This window comes from Lutra lutra, chromosome 3 (genome assembly GCF_902655055.1).
Source record: "Lutra lutra chromosome 3, mLutLut1.2, whole genome shotgun sequence".
Taxonomy (NCBI): Eukaryota; Metazoa; Chordata; class Mammalia; order Carnivora; family Mustelidae; genus Lutra; species Lutra lutra.
This window is the reverse complement of record NC_062280.1, coordinates 163,668,723-163,685,421: the sequence shown is the minus strand read 5'-3', so window position 1 is coordinate 163,685,421 and position 16,699 is coordinate 163,668,723. Positions and strand designations below refer to the sequence as shown.

The following is a 16,699-nucleotide window of genomic DNA, read 5'->3' as shown; positions in this document are numbered from 1 at the left end:
CTCTTTTTTCCTCCCTTTTCTTGGTTGCTTTGTTTCTTAAATTCTACATATGAGTGAAATCATATACTTGTCTTTCTCTGTCTGACTTATTTTGCTTAGCATTATACTCTCTGGCTCCATCCTTGTCATTGCAAATGACAAGATTTCATTATTTTTTATGTCTGAATAGTATTCCATTATATGTTTCATTATTTTTCATGTCTGAATAGTATTCCATTATGTGTGTGTGTGTGTGTGTGTGTGTGTGTGTATGTGTGTGTGTGTGTGTGTGTATACATACCACATCTTTTTATTCATTCATCAATCAATGGACACTTGGTCTGCTTCTGTAATTTGGCTATTGTAAATAATGCTGCTATAAACATAGCAGTGCATGCATCCCTTTGAATTAGTGTTTTTGTATTCTTTGGGTAAATACCCAGTAGTGTGATTGCTGAGTCATAGGGCAGTTCTATCTTTATTTTATTTTATTTTTAAAGATTTTTTATTTATTTATTTGACAGAGATCACAAGTAGGCAGAGAGGCGGGCAGAGAGAAAGGAGGAAGCAGGCTCCCTGCCAAGCAGAGAGCCCAATGTGGGACTCGATCCCATGACCCTGGGATCATGACCTGAGCAGAAAGCAGAGGCTTTTTTTTTTTTTTTTTTTTTTTAAAGGACTTCAATTCAGGACAAGACCTGATCTTTTTTTTTTTTTTTTTTTTAAGATTTTATTTATTTATTTGACAGAGAGAGATCACAAGTAGACAGAGAGGCAGGCAGAGAGAGAGAGAGAGAGGGAAGCAGGCTCCCTGCTGAGCAGAGAGCCCGATGCGGGACTCGATCCCAGGACCCTGAGATCATGACCTGAGCCGAAGGCAGCGGCTTAACCCACTGAGCCACCCAGGTGCCCCAGGCAGTTCTATTTTTAAATTTCTGAGGAATTTCCGTATTCTTTGCCAGAGTGGCTGCACCAGTTTTTATTCCCACGGACAGTGCAGGAGTGTTCCTTTTTTTCCACATCTCCACCAACACCTGTTGTTTCTTGTGTTGTTGATTTCAGCCATTCTGATAGGTGTGAGGTGATCTCTTATTGTAGTTTTCACTTGTATTTCCCTGATGATGAGTGATGTTAGGCATCTTTTCATGTTCTGTTAACCATCTGTAGGTCTTTAGAGAAATATCTGTTCATGTGTTCTGTCCATTTTTAATCAGACTAATTATTTTTTGGGTGTTGAGTTTTAGAAGTTCTTTATATATTTTGGATACCAATCCTTTATTGCATATGCCATTTGCAAATATCTTCCCCCATTTTGTAGACTGCCTTTTAGTTTTGTTGATTATTTCCTTTGCTGTGCAGAAGCTTTTTATTTTGATGAGGTCCCAATACTTTATTTTTGCTTTTGCTTCCCTTGTCTCAATTACCACATATTTTCAAGATAAAGAGCAACTAGTTCACAAGCAAGCAGACTGGATAGAACCATTTGTCATACATAGTTCATCCTAACTTTACTGGGTAATTGGGATGAGCATCTGTGTTAATTAGCTCTGGGGCGGGGGTGGGTACCGCATACTTCTCAAACTTTACAACAGCAAGTTATTTACAACAGCAAGTTATTTTGCAACTTGGAGCAAGGACCCCACCAAAGTTAGGCTCCGATCTTCCTTTAGGAAGTAGAGATACAGCTGCTATCTTCCTTGATGATTACATTTCAAAGAGATGGCCCTCAGCGAAGGAGGACTTAGCTGCCTCCATTTTGATCTCAAACTTTCTAGCTGGGCTCCTCTTTCCAGCTTGTCTCTTGGTTCAGACAAAGACACGGAGGGCAAAGGATCCTCTGATGGGATCCGAAATTATCCTCTCCAAGAAGCTGGCCCTGAGCCAGCAAGACCCTGCCTGTGACTGACTCCAAGACAAAGGCGATTTGACTTTCACCGCCTACCTGCACGATTCCACCCACTTTTGCCTCACAGTTTCCTTATGTAAACCAGGACGCACCCTTTTCAGCATTTTGGAGACAGTCTTTGAGACGCTAGTCCTCTGTCTTCCTGGTGCTGGCCTCAATGAAGTAACTTCCCTTCTTGTTTCACCATCACTCCTTCGTCTGCCTTTGGATTCTGTCAGCAGTGACTGGCTGGATGAACCTGGTCCCCAGCCAGATGCTCCTGCATCCCTGCCTGCTGATGATACCAGGTCCTTGAGGAAAGGGTTCCTGTGTCACAAGCTTGACAAAGACCTAGTTTTTAAAACTATTTACATATAATTCAAAGAAAGGAGCAAATACTCAGAATTACAAGTTTTCTAGAGTAAATGTTCTTGAGAAAGAGAAGGGAAGGAAAAATCTCTTCCCTCATTTCAAACAGAGAAAATCAAACCTCTCCATTTTCATTTGTTATTTGTCCTTAAAATAGATATTAGTGTATTTTTCCTCCAGTTGTTTATCTGTCTAACCAGATTTGCCCTTTTTCTCTATTTTTCTCCTGAGGTTAGGGTGAGGCAATGATCTACGTTGGGGTCTGCAAACTAGGGGCCACAGGCCAATGATAGAAAATAGATATCAGAAGAATAATATTTCATGACACATGAAAGTTATGTAAAATACAAATTCCAGTGTCTATAAATTAAGTGTTATTGAGACCCAGCCGTGCCTCCTCTATTGTTTACAGTGGCTTCTTTCTAGCTATCCTAGCAGAGCTAGTTGCAAGAGAGACCATATAACCACAAAGCCTAAAGTATTTAGTCTCTGCACCTTTACAGAAAAAGTTTGCTGACACCTGGTCTAGGTCCTTACTAATCAGATAATAGTCCCTGAAGAAACAACTTTACTATTACCTAGAGCTTGTTAGAAATGCTAAATCTGGGGGCCGTCCAGAGCTGCTAAACGGGATCCTACTTTTTAACAAAGTATCTAATGTGACTTGTTAAAAGTTGAGAAATAGCAATGTAAGTAATTATTTCTCTGCAAACTCTATATCCTTCTCTGGTTTTCTCAATGACGGCATCCAGTAGGGAGTCAGCAATCCTGCTCAGCTCTCATATTTAATCCACATAACTCCAGTATAAACTTTATCAGGAGTAACAGTAATGTTTTAGCTCTCATCTGCTTTCCCTTTGTCTAATTTTTTAACCGGTTCAGAAACTAGATGAGGAAGGGTGCTACTTCTTGAATTACTCCCCAAATCCAGCAGAGAAACAGTAGTGAGCTCTGTGAAATGGGGTATATGCTAAGCAGAGAGTTCCAATTATGAGAAGGTGTAATTTTTACAAAGGAAGGTACAAGAGAAAGTGGATCACATGTTTGTGTTATACCCATTATTTTATAATCTGTTTCAGTCTTACCGACACTGGAGAGGAGAATAGTCCGTGGTTTTCTGTAGCCAAATTTCTGGCTTAGAATCAATCAGACTGATTCTTACTGACTTCAGTTCTCTTGAGATGGTAATTTTAGTTTGCTTGGGAACTAAGCCCCAGCTTGCTTAGAAGGGTGAACCTATTCTTCTGCCTACTGACGAACATGTATTTTCAAAACAAGACTTGTAATTCTTACATGGGTAATGGAGAAAATCAAACCTACAGCCGCAGTGCCTTTTTCATTAAACCGAGAGGTAAAATTTAAAGGTTTGTGCTGTTAAAAGGTAAACTGAGGAATGTTAAACATTTTAAGAGTTAACTGAACAAAAACAGATTCCACTGTGGCAGAGCCAAACCAGAAGTGGTTAAAAGCGCTCCACCTAAAGGAGTCAGGGAAAGACTTACTATAAAGGTGCAGAACTGAAGGAAATTACTTGATTGGCTAAAGTTTTAAGCTTTGTTGGCTCTTTGAGAGTGGTTGTTCTTAGTGCTCTGATTTCATAAACTAGAACCACTTACAGGCTTATATTTTGATTTGCTTATGTAGACCACCTCAGTCTAATGGACTCCTTGTTTAACTGATTTAATAGTTTTTATAGATTTTGATGTGTTAGAAAGTCATCATAATTGACTTAACATCCTAGTAAGTAATATTAAGATTTAGGAAGTAATAATGATTGTAGATTTTAAATTTTATGTGGAAGGGTAAAAGAAAATGTGACAAAGATTATAAACAGCATTTGGATTTTAAAAATTAAATCATTGAATTTATTACTTTAATACATTTATTAAAATGACCAATGTTTTTAAAGTTTTCTAAGGATAAATATTTCACAAACTTAAAACACAAGCATTATTATATTTATGAATGTAGATGAAAGTGTCGGAGGAAATTTAAATACGTTAAATATAGGGCTAATCATTAAAGGGAATTTAATATGTTTAAATTTATATGAGCACATATTAATCAAGGGCCCCCGTAAAAAGGATTGCTACTATTTTGTAGATTCATAACTAAATTACAAGGCTTTGAAAGTTCAATTTAGAAACTTAAGGAAAATATTGTTTGTTGACATAATTATTTTTAAAAGTTGATATTTATTCTATGAAGAAAACAACCACTAATAGTATTTTTCAAATACAAAGCATACCCACTCAAAAACAAAAATATTGTTCATGTTTATAAAATACTTTCATATGTATTATTAATTTGTCATACCCTCAATATTCAAAATAATATTTTCTTCAGAATTATACTCTATCCATCATAGAACTAGGAATAGAATTCCATAGCACAGCTTTAAAAATTCATTTTATTAATAATGCTTATGAGAAAATAAGTATTTGCTCACATGGGCTCAAATTACCTAACTTAAAGTAAAAAATGGACAACGTCCTTATTCTATATAGATAATAACATACTATGACTTAATATTTTTGTGTAGCATAAATGTATTTCTATTCTACTACATTTTTCCCTATCTTTGAACCAATCACCTTTGTTAGTTAAGATATTTAAACATAAAGTTAAATAAGTCTATTTCTCTTAGTAATAATTCAGAAAGTTAAGATATGACTGTATGGAAATTCACAATTGTCATATCCTTTATCCTTCATGCCCAAACACAAAATATTGAAGTCCTTTTAAAAATAATGTATATTTAAATGCTTATATTTCCTCAAATGTCCAAAACCTGTTCCTTTCCCTCACTTTTATTTCCAGATATAAATGATGTATAATAATTGGCTGATACAAATGGCATATTTAGATTTTAACTGGTATAGAAGATGCTTACAGGGACTTTATTTTTAATTCAGATGTTTGAATAGGGGAATTACCTTAAAGCTGGTTTGATGTCAATTAAAAAATTAAGAGAATTCCTAAAGGACTGTAGAAAACTGGCCATGAAATGTACACATTAGGAGGAATAGCTAAATTGCATGTCCAAACAGTGCCTTGATTGATTTTTACTCTGATCTTTTCACCAAATTACATTTGCAAAAGTAACCATGGAGACTAAAAGCTTAACTACTGAACTGAACTAGCAAAGTAATACCAAAGAGTGTAGTAAAAGAAAGTAAAGGTGTCTTCAGAGTCAAAAAGGTGCCATATTTTAACATATAACATGCTACATTAATTTTTCTAAATCCTAAGAAATCAAGAGCATTTACTTACTCTCCGGAAAAGTAGGAACAGAGAAGCAGAGTAACCAGTCAACAAAATGTTTATGTATTAATGCCTAGTTTAATATTCAATGCATTTGATACTTATCAAATGGTTTAGGGTATAGAAGTACATTTCTTTAAAAAATGTATCATATCCCTAGATCTACATTCACAATCAGAATTAATCATATCTATGGCCATAAAATACATCATTGTAGTGGTTGAAAAACTTTTTGGACTAAAGCTATTTTTTTAAAGATTTATTTATTTATTTATTTATTTGACAGAAAGAGAGAGAGATCACAAGTAGACAGAGAAGCGGAAGAGGGAGAAGGGGAAGCAGGCTCCCCATTGAGCAGAGAGCCCCAAGCACGGCTGGATCCCAGGACCAGGAGACCATGACCTGAGCCGAAGGCAGAGACTTAACCCACTGAGCCACCCAGGCATCCCTGAACTAAAGCTATTATCCATATATTCTACTATTAATTTAAACAGAACACCAATCAAAATAATTAAGAATTTTCAGAAAAATCTCAATTCTTCAATTAACTTGAATTATACAAGGATATAGAAATTACAGATGTAGGTTAAAATGAATAAATGATTTTCTAATTTATAGGATGAAGGTAAGTTAAATGTAATATGTTCATAATGCAATATATTTATCTGTCAAATATTCACTAAAAACCTTCTATAATGCCAGGAATCCAAAATCGCATTGGCGGCATAATTTCAAACAACAAATGGTTCCTTATATCCAGCACTGTGAGAAGAAAGGCACTTATAAGCAAATAATACTCTGAATAAGTACTATGATAGATTTAAGTACCAGATGTAAAAGAAGTTGATCAGGGAATATCAAATTGCTCAGGGAGATGAAGAAAGATTTACTTAAGAAACTCTTATTTGTAAGGATAGAAAATTCAGGAAGAGGGATCTGCAGTAGTCCTGAAGTGCGATGTAGAAAGCAATTCTGTTCTCTCTCTAACCACTTCCCACTTGTCCCCTTACATACCTAACACTGCTAAATCTAGGTAGGAGGAGGGTATTTCTGCTGGTCCTTTCTTCAGAGGCTCAGAGATCAATCTCACACAGTTTTCTGATGAATCCTTAGGAAATGCAAACTGATTAATCTGCTTGAATTCCTATGTTCACAATGCTAAGAAGTTTTAATTTGGAAAATTTTAGGGTGCCTTTCTCTCTTGTGTAAGAAAAAGAAATCATTAAGAAATGATTTAAGAAAAAGAATCATTATATGTATTTATCATTTGACATTTCTTTCTTTGAAACTATAAACTATGGATAAGAATCCAAATTGCAGAAATTACTGAAGGAACTTCCATTTTACTAGTTTAATTCAGAGACATACTTTTTTGTCTTATATTTGCAGTAAACTCGATAATATACAAAACGTTTCCTTAAACATTTTGGAAGTATTCTTAGTTAAGAGGTTATATGGGTTTGGATCACATGGGCTGTGTCTAGGCTCTGTCTTTTTCTAGTTACCTGAGTAGGGCAAATTACCTAACTTCTTTGTTGCTGACCTTCCTCACTGTAGATATATTGACAGGGTTGTGAAAATTATTTAAACCACTTAGGCATTGAGCTAAGCACTCTCATGAGGCCTTTTCTGGCTCAGTCTGTGAAGAGTCCACCTCTGGATTTCGGCTCAGGTCATGATCTCAGGATTGGGAGATCAAGCTCCCTATTGGGCTCCATCCATGCTGGGCATTGAGTCTGCTTAAGATTCTTTCTCTCCTGATGACCACTCCATCTCTCTCTCCCTCTCTAAATAAGAAAAAGAACAAGGTTCCTTGAATTATGCATGGTAAATGTTTACAGAGAAAATAAAAAGATTGCTTACTACTTGACAACCATTTTAATAGAAGCAATTATATGAATACATTTTTCATAAAGTTCTTTTCTCTAAGAAATGTACACTTATTAACAAAACCCAGGTTAATATTAGCACTAGCTCTGAATCAGAGAGAAAAAAAAAAAGCAACCAAAACCTTTTCTTTTTTTTTAAGATTTTATTTATTCATTTGACAGAGACAGAGATCACAAGTAGGCAGAGAGGCAGGCAGAAAGAGAGAGAGGGAGAAGCAGGCTCCCTGCTGAGCAGAGAGCCCAATGCGGGGCTTGATCCCAGGACTCTGGGATCATGACCCGAGCTGAAGGCAGAGGCTTTAACCCACTGAGCCACCCAGGCGCCCCCAAAAACCTTTTAAAAAATATAAAATAAATAACTAGCTCATCAAGTAATTTCATATGTCATGAAAGTAATCCTGTTAGAAGCAGGGTCAGGGAAAAAAAAAAGAAAACTTTCTAATTCAAAGAGAAAAAATAAAATTGTTAAAAATTAAAATAAACTTATAAATACACAAAAATTATCTATTCCTGTCATACTCAAACTCTTCCTAATGTCCATTTACCACTTTCTATTCACTTTATCAATCAAAATAGTCTCATGAAAGACCAAATTACATAGATGATTTTATTCAGGATGTTGTAATAGAAGGAATGTTCTTTAATGAAGACATTTTAAAAGATTAGGGAGGAAAAAAAGTAGGGTTCATTGTCATGGAAACAAGGGTGTTATGAAGAAGGATGACAGTGAGTCTTACTTGAAGGCTGGAGGTGTTTAATTCTTGGAATATGCGGAAAAATCATACCTTTGCAGTTAGCCATTTCTCAGGACATGGGAGGGGAGGGGAAGGTTTCTCAACAAGCTTTCCAGGAAGACAGGACTCCGATAAATCCAACATTGTCAGTCCCTTATTTATTCAGTATTAATATTCAATGTTGGACAATTTGGAGATAATCCTAAGCCTCCTGAGTAGAGTGGATTAAAGGTGAACTGGAATAGGTAAATTAAGTGTCCAGAGGCAGGGATGCGGTACCTTTATAGTCAGTATCAGAAAACCAGAACTCTTACTATACCAGTAGGTGAACACAGGATCATAAGCATCAAACCTCATATACGATCTGTAAGGTATAGTCCACAAGTCTGATAGATTTTTTTTTTTTTCTTTTGCAAAGATGGGCATTGTCTTTAAAATATTTTAGTTAATTCACAAAATTTAAACACATAGAGTTTGAGCACTGAAAGCCCATTTCTAACAGTTTCTTGTTAATTATGAATTAACAAGCAAATTAAATTCATTCTTCACAGTCTTCCTTCCTATACCGAACTCACAATAAGATTTCCTCTATTCAAATATCTTATTTTAATACAGTAGAGGGAAAAAAAGATGAAAAAATCAAGATGATTGCTCTAAATTTATTAGGCATTAAATGAGCTCTTGTATTTTAAACTTCAATAGCAGTCTTTTAGAAACACCTATAATGGGGCGCTTGGGTGGCTCAGTGGGTTAAGCCTCTGTCTTCGGCTCAGGTCATGATCTCAGTGTCCAGGGATTGAGCCCGGCATTGGACTTCCTGCTCAGCCGGGAGCCTGCTTTCCCCTGCTTCTCTGCCTACTTGTGATCTCTCTCTCTGTCAAATAAATAAATAAAATCTTAAAAAAAAAGAAAGAAAGAAACATCTATAAGGTTGACAGACGAGATATTTTTTTATTTTCCAAATATTCTTTTTGCATACCATGGGTCTTCTAAATTCTTTGTTATTTCTGATGTCATCCCGATGTATCTTAGGGTGCTCTTCAAAAGTGATAGGAAGCTTAAGATCTCTGTTACAATTGCCATGTTGGTATTTACAGTGGAGCAGACTGTCACTCATAAGTTCAGTTTGTTAAAATACAAATTAGTTGTATAATGTTTATTAGGAAACTCCGATAAACCTCTCAGATTCCTAAAGTTATTTTATAAAAAGATGTAGTAATTGCCTGTGTGGCTAAAGTGCTTATGCCTGCCAACATCATAGCTGTTGGCTATGATCCAATGAATGTTACATCTCCCAGTATTCAATATTTACCTAACACTAGCATGAATATAACTTCTGAAGGGGTACAATATGCATTACCCCAAAATATGGCACTCTTCCACAGTGAATATTTTAAGCTGAAGGAATTTGAGAAAATGGCAGATGGAAGGAAGTTCCCTCTGACCTTCTCTCCCAGCCCCTTGTCCTTCTGAACCAAGTCATAAAACCTTCAAGTGAGAGGTGCCTTCCCCATACCTAGAGGAAAGGAATATCCTTATCTTTGAAGACAAAGACCATGATGAAGAATCTCAATAAACAGACTGTACTTGCCAAGTTCAGTCTCATATTCAACATATCACACTCATTATACTCCTCAACCTATTATATTCCATCACAGTTGTTTACTCTTTATCAAACCTAGCATAAAAGTACATATGTCTAAGTGTTTCTTTGGATTTTCATTTCCTTAGGAAGACTCCCATGTCATGTAAAACTTGCATATTAAATAAATTTGTATGCTTTTTCTCCTCTTTATCTGTCTTCACCAGTTTAATTTTCAGATCCAGCCAGGGGCCCTACAAGATCAAGGGAAAGCTCTTCCTTCTCTACATTTTCATTTCTGGTTCTTTAAAATATTTTTTCTTCTTATTGTTGTTGGTTTATTATTATTTTATTATTTACTATTTACTATATAGTTTTGCTTTATTTTCCTTCCTTTTTTTCCCCCTATTCTGACATAAACTTACTCACTTGAGAGCCATATAAATTTTTTTTCTTCAATTTTATTTATTTACCTTAGAGAGAGAGAGAGAGCACAAGCAAGGAGGAGCAGGCTCCCCACTGAGCAGGGAGCCTGCTGTGGGCCTTGATCCCAGGATCCTGGGATCATGAGTTGAGCCAAAGGCAGCCGCTTAACCGACTGAGCCACCCAGGCACCCCCACTTGAGAGCCATATAAAAATGGAGTAACCTTCTGTCTGTGAAATGGGGTTATTACTCTTTAATATCATTTAATACAATACCTGAAAGAAAGTAAGTCTGTAATAAAAATTAGTCATTACCTGTATTAGGTATATTTAATAATTATAGTTACATTATTTATTTAATTTTTAATCAAATGTTATTTCTCTTTACTCCTTTTAACAATATCTCAAGTACATGGTATCTGGGTGGTTTGGTTGGTTAAGTGACTGCCTTCAGCTCAGTCATGATTTTGGGGTCATGGGATTTCATCAGTATTGGGTTCTTTGCTCGGGAGTATCCTTCTCCTTCTTCCTCTGCCCCTACCTTCTACTCTTTCTCTCTCTCAAATAAATAAATAAATAAAATCCTTAAAATCTCTCTATCTATCTATCATCTCTTTCAAGGACAAAATTTCACTACTGTTTTTGTTTATTTAAGAAACGTCACTGTTTTACTTGTTTTGAGTATTGTAATTTAATTATATTTATACCTCTTCCTTAAATGTTATTTACCCTCAAGAATTACATTTTCTCCACATCTGATTGGAAAAGACATCCAATTCCCCCTAATAACTGAGCCATGGTTTATCTTTAAGTGGCAGAAGGTAATAATAAAGCTGTCTTTCTCTCTCTCTCTCTCTTTTTTTTTTTTTTTTCTGGTCTGTATTGTTCATAGTTGCGGTAAAACCAGAGGCTGGAGTACCTATTAAGTTGTATATTTGATAGACTTTATAAAGCAATCTTCAATAGAAAATAAGAAAAAAACAAAACTGAGTAATAAATAAATGAATAAAATTGAAATGAATTGCATGTTGCCTGGAAAATCACGAAGACAAGGAATATGAACATTCTGTTGTCTGTGAACCATGCATCACCTGCTTTTCTTTTTTTATTTTTAAAGGCTGCTTGGAGGGGGAGTATTATTTTTTGTAGATGAATGGTGATTATTATATTTAAGTTTAATTTCCTTTTTTGCTATGGTATGATACAATAATTTAATAAATTAACCATTGCCCTACTTTTATGTGAAATAGAACTAGCACCATACACCTATAGAAGCTAGAGAAAATATGACAGTTTTCATTCCTGCTTTTCTCTCCCTCCCTCCCTCCTGTCCCTAACCTCCCCCACCCTCCTCTCTCTGCCCTTCAGCTATTACATATCACTTCTTTTAGAAAAGTATTTTACCTTGAACTCTATCCATTTGGGTTATTCAAGAACTGCCATTTATATTGACCTTTTTCTTGGTCAAATATAACTTGTTCAGTGGTAGATATTTCTTCACAATTGGACCTATAATTATAAACTCACATCATGAACTTTGACGATCCCAGGACCAAAGCACAAAACACTCTTACTATTTCTATTAGAGTCTCAGGACTCACACAGATACTTGAAACTCTTCTAGCTAGGTTTTGGAATATGTTTTGCACAGGAAATACAATTCTAGGAGTAGCTAGAGTGGGTTCCTGATTATCGTTCAGAGCCAAAAGAAACAGAGCAGACACAGAATGACTTCACCCCTGTTGTACAAGTTTCAGCTCTTCAGATAAAGTCTGCCCTCCATTAGATATTCATTCATGAATGGAAATAATAATTACACAGGCATGCATACACACATAAACATAATAAATGTTGCCTAAGCAGTCTCTAATTACCTGTGATAAAGATCCCTATTAATTTTTTTCTTGTCTAATCCAGAGGAATACTTTTGTAAGATACAATAAAAAACATCACAACAATACTCATTGTTCTAGAACTTTCTAAATGTTTATTTTCTATATCTGTACTTAACTTGTTAAAGACTTATAACAAATAATTTATAGCATATTACATTGACTGGAACATCTTTAGTCCCATGAAAAGTCACTGTATCTATTGGGATTAGATTTTAGTGAAAGCACCAAAAACAAAGTGTCACAAACCAGAGATGATATTTCTATTTTATTTAAAGTCTGAAGGTACGCAAGCCAGCTCTGTATCATGGAGTCCCCAGATACCCAGCTTCTTCTATTCTACTGTCAACGTACTTGGGCTCTATTGGTTTTCCATTTGGGGAATATGGGGCTTTATTACTTTGTCACCACATCTGAATAAAAGCAGCAGGAGCCAGGAAAAGACAGATAATGAGAAAGCTCTTGTGTGAGCTATTGGGATTCCAAGTATCTGACATACAGATAGCACTCTGTCTTTAACTTATCAGCCAAGATTTAGTTATAGGGACACACTTAACTACATAAAGTGTTTGAGATGAAGTCTTTATCCTGGGAAGTTTGACTAACTTAAAACAAATCCAGGATGGGAAAGAAACTGCAAGCTCTATAACTACTTTGAGCTCACTGCATAGGTACAATTTAGTGTTTAACAGAGTTCCCAGCAATAACACATTTGATTCATTACTTTAAGAAAAATTCTATTTAAAGTTTATTTGCCTTCCAAAACTTTCTGAAATAGAACAGAACTACTTTTTCCCAAAAACTGGAATTACTGGAGCTCAGTTTCTACTCATATGCTGTCCATTCCAGGAAATAAAATGCAGATTTAATTTTAATACAGTTCAATGACCCTCTCTATTAGATATGAGTGATAAAGTTCATTTCACTGCTTCAGTGACTTTGACATCCCTGGACAGTCATATCCTCAACAGTGTCATTTACTAAGGAAACCAAAGAAGGATATATACTATTATCATTTTAACCTGACAAACCCATATCACTTCTGGGATGGATTAAGTACTGGCATGGCAAATTTCATGGTCACTTTTGGTATTTCAGGATGAACTTTTATAGCATATGCCCTTTCAAGAAAAGGATAGTACTTAAACACATCTGGAAGACTTTTTTCCTAATAAAATTTATGAAATTGCCTAAAGTCATTATCAATGTAATTTGCTAGTGTAAGTGAGCCACTGAGAACAAAAGACTCACGTTAATTTTAAGATATACGAAGATTAGATTTCTTTTGGACTTTTGGTAACAAGTCACATAAAAATTTTCGCTTCCCTCCCAAAACTTCTTATTTTCCCCAGCAACCAGAACAAGAACAAAAAGAAAGAAAGAAAGAAAGAAAGAAAGAAAGAAAGAAAGAAAGAAAGAAAGAAAGAAAGAAAGATGGCTTGGATTAAGATATATTAGAAGGGATTATTTAGATTACATTATGAGGATTGGACATAAGATGGGTAAGTATGTATGTACTAAAAGAAATGTGAATTTAAAGCATGTTTATTTTCCTAAGAGTAGCATAAGTGCTTTAAATATGCATTTTGTTACATTGTGATCTTAAGGTTTGAGTTCTGTTTGTAGTTTAGACAGAAGTAATTCAATAGTTTAGGTAAGAGATGATTATATCTTGCATGAGGTTAGTGATGGTGAAGAGGAAATACATGTGAATAAATTGGAGCATCCATCAAAGGGCTTAGTGATGGATTCTATTTGCAGGGGGCAGGTAAAAAGAGTGATGCCTGGCTTTTTAAGCTAGTGAAACTTAGTGGATATTGGTATCATTCATTGAGATAGGGAGAACTGAAAGAGAACCATACTTTGAAATCAGTGTTGTGCACAATTTCAGAATGGATGCAACAGAAAGTATTATTATCTCACACAATTACAAAGTACATTCTTAGAGTAGAAAGAAACCTTAGAAGTTATCTGGTCTATCATCTTAAATGATGATAGCTGTACTATTTTGGCTTGAATGCCTCAACTGATAATATCCTCTTGGCTTTATAAACACAGAATAATACTTTTTAAATAGGCATCATTATTTTGATATTCTTCTTATGCTCAGACATCATCTGCCCCTTTGTTGAAGATTAATAGCAATTTTGAAAGTAAAGTAGAGTTCTATAAGGCTTTCCTCTACCTGTTCAAAAAGATCTTGACACTCTTTAATGAAATATTTATTGCTTAGAATGGCAAACCCGTTCCCCTGCCTACTGAGGAAGTTGTATTTTCACAATGAGAAAAAGTTAGAACTGATATACAGATGATGGAGACAATCAAACCCACAACAAAAATACCTTTTTTATTAAACTGATGGATACAATGAATGGTTTTGTATGGTTAAAAGATACACTGAAGTATATTAAACATTTTATGACTTATTTGAGCAAAAATCAATTCCAATGGGGCAATGCCTAACCAGAAGTGGTTAGGAATGCTCCACCTACTGGAGACATCTAGGGCTTCCCAAATATGTGGCAAAGTCATTGCATATATACCTGATTTTTATATACATGCTTATGCTCTTTAATATACATGAAAGAGTATATACATAAACATATACATGTTTATGCCTTTTTAAAAATTTAATTTAAATTTCTTTTCAGTGTTCCAAAATTCATTGTTTATGCACCACACCCAGTGCTCCATGCAATATGTGTCCTCCTTAATACCCACCATGAGGCTCACATATCTGCCTACCTCCTTCCCCTCCAAAACCCTCAGTTTGTTTCTCAGAGTCCAGTTTCTCATGCTTCATCTCCCCCTCAAATTTCCCCCAATTCACTTTTCCTTTCCTTCTCCTAATGTTCTCCATGTTATTCCTCATGCTCCATAAGTAAGTGAAACCATATGATAATTGACTCTCTCTGCTTGACTTAATTCACTCAGCATAATCTCCTCCAGTCCCCGCCATGTTGATACAAAAGTTGGGTATTCATCCTTTCTGATGAAGGCGTAATATTCCATTGTATAGGTGGATCATGTCTTCGTTATCCATTCATCTGTTGAAGGGCATCTTGGCTCTTTCCACAGTTTGGCAACTGTGGCCGTTGCTGCTATGAACAATGGGGTACAAATGGCCCTTCTTTTCACTACCTCTGTATCTTTGGGGTAAATACCTGGTAGTGCAATTACAGGATGATAGGGAAGCTCTATTTTTAATTTCTTAAGGAATCTCCACACTATTTTCCAAAGTGGCTGCACCAACTTGCATTCCCACCAACAGTGTAAGAGGATTCCCCTTTCTCCACATCTTCTCCAGCACTTGTTGTTTACTGTCTTGTTGATTTTGGCCATTCTAACTGGTGAAAGGTGGTATCTCAGTGTGGTTTTGATTTGAATCTCCCTGATGGCTAGTGATGATGAACATTTTTTCATGTGTTTGTTAGCCATTTGTATGTCTTCTTTGGAGAAGTGTCTGTTCATGTTTTCTGCCCATTTTTTGACATGATTACCTGTTTTTTGAGTATTTAATTTGAGGAGTTCTTTATAGATCTTGGATATCAGCCCTTTGTCTGTAGTGTCATTTGCAAATATCTCCTCCCATTCTGTGGGTTCCCTTTTTGTTTTGTTGACTGTTTCTTTTGCTGTGCAAAAGCTTTTGATCTTGATGAAGTCCCAAAAGTTCATTTTCACTTTAGTTTCCTTTGTCTTTGGAGACATGTCTTAAAAGAAGTTGCTGTGGCCAATGTCGAAGAGGTTACTGCCTATGTTCTCCTCTAGGATTTTGATAGATTCCTGCCTCACGTTGAGGTCTTTTATCCACTTTGGGTTTATCTGTGTGTATGGTTTAAAGAGAATGGTCAAGTTTCATTCTTCTACACATAGCTGTCCAATTTTCCCAGCACCATTAATTGAAGAGACTGTCTTTTTTCCACTGGGTATTTTTTCCTGCTTTGTCAAAGATTATTTGACCATAGAGTTGAAGGTTCATACCTGGGCTCTCTACTCTGTTCCAGTGGTGTATGTGTCTGTTTTTGTGCCAGTACCATGCTGTCTTGTTGATCACAGCTTTGTAGTAAAGCTTGAAATCAGGCAATGTGATACCTCCAGTTTTTTGTTTTTGTTTTTTTCTTTTTCTTTTTTAACACTTCCTTAGCAATTTGGGGTCTCTTCTGGTTCCATACAAAATTTTTTTTATCTTTTAATTTATTTTCAGCATAACAGTATTCATTGTTTTTGCACCACACCCAGTGCTCCATGCAATCTGTGCCCTCTCCAATACCCACCACCTGGTTCCCCCAACTTCCCACCCCCTGCCCCTTCAAAACCCTCAGATTGTTTTTCAGAGTCCATAGTCTCTCATGGTTCACCTCTCCTTCCAATTTCCCTCAACTCCCTTCTCCTCTCTAACTCCCCTTGTCCTCCATGCTATTTGTTATGCTCCACAAGTAAGTGAAACCATATGATAATTGACTCTCTCTGCTTGACATATTTTATTCAGCATAATCTTTTCCAGTCCCATCCATGTTGCTACAAAAGTTGGGTATCCATTCTTTCTGATGGAGGCATAATACTCCATAGTGTATATGGACCACATCTTCCTTACCCATTCATCCGTTGAAGGGCATCTTGGTTCTTTCTACAGTTTGGCGACCGTGGCCATTGCTGCTATAAACATTGGGGTACAGATGGC

General features: G+C 35.8%; 1 pseudogene; it reads left to right on the top strand.

Annotated features, from left to right (window-relative positions):
• The first annotated feature begins 3,493 nt into the window (after positions 1-3,493).
• The window catches only part of LOC125095648 (spindle and centriole-associated protein 1-like), a 28,727-nt pseudogene continuing 15,521 nt past the window's right edge, over positions 3,494-16,699 (top strand).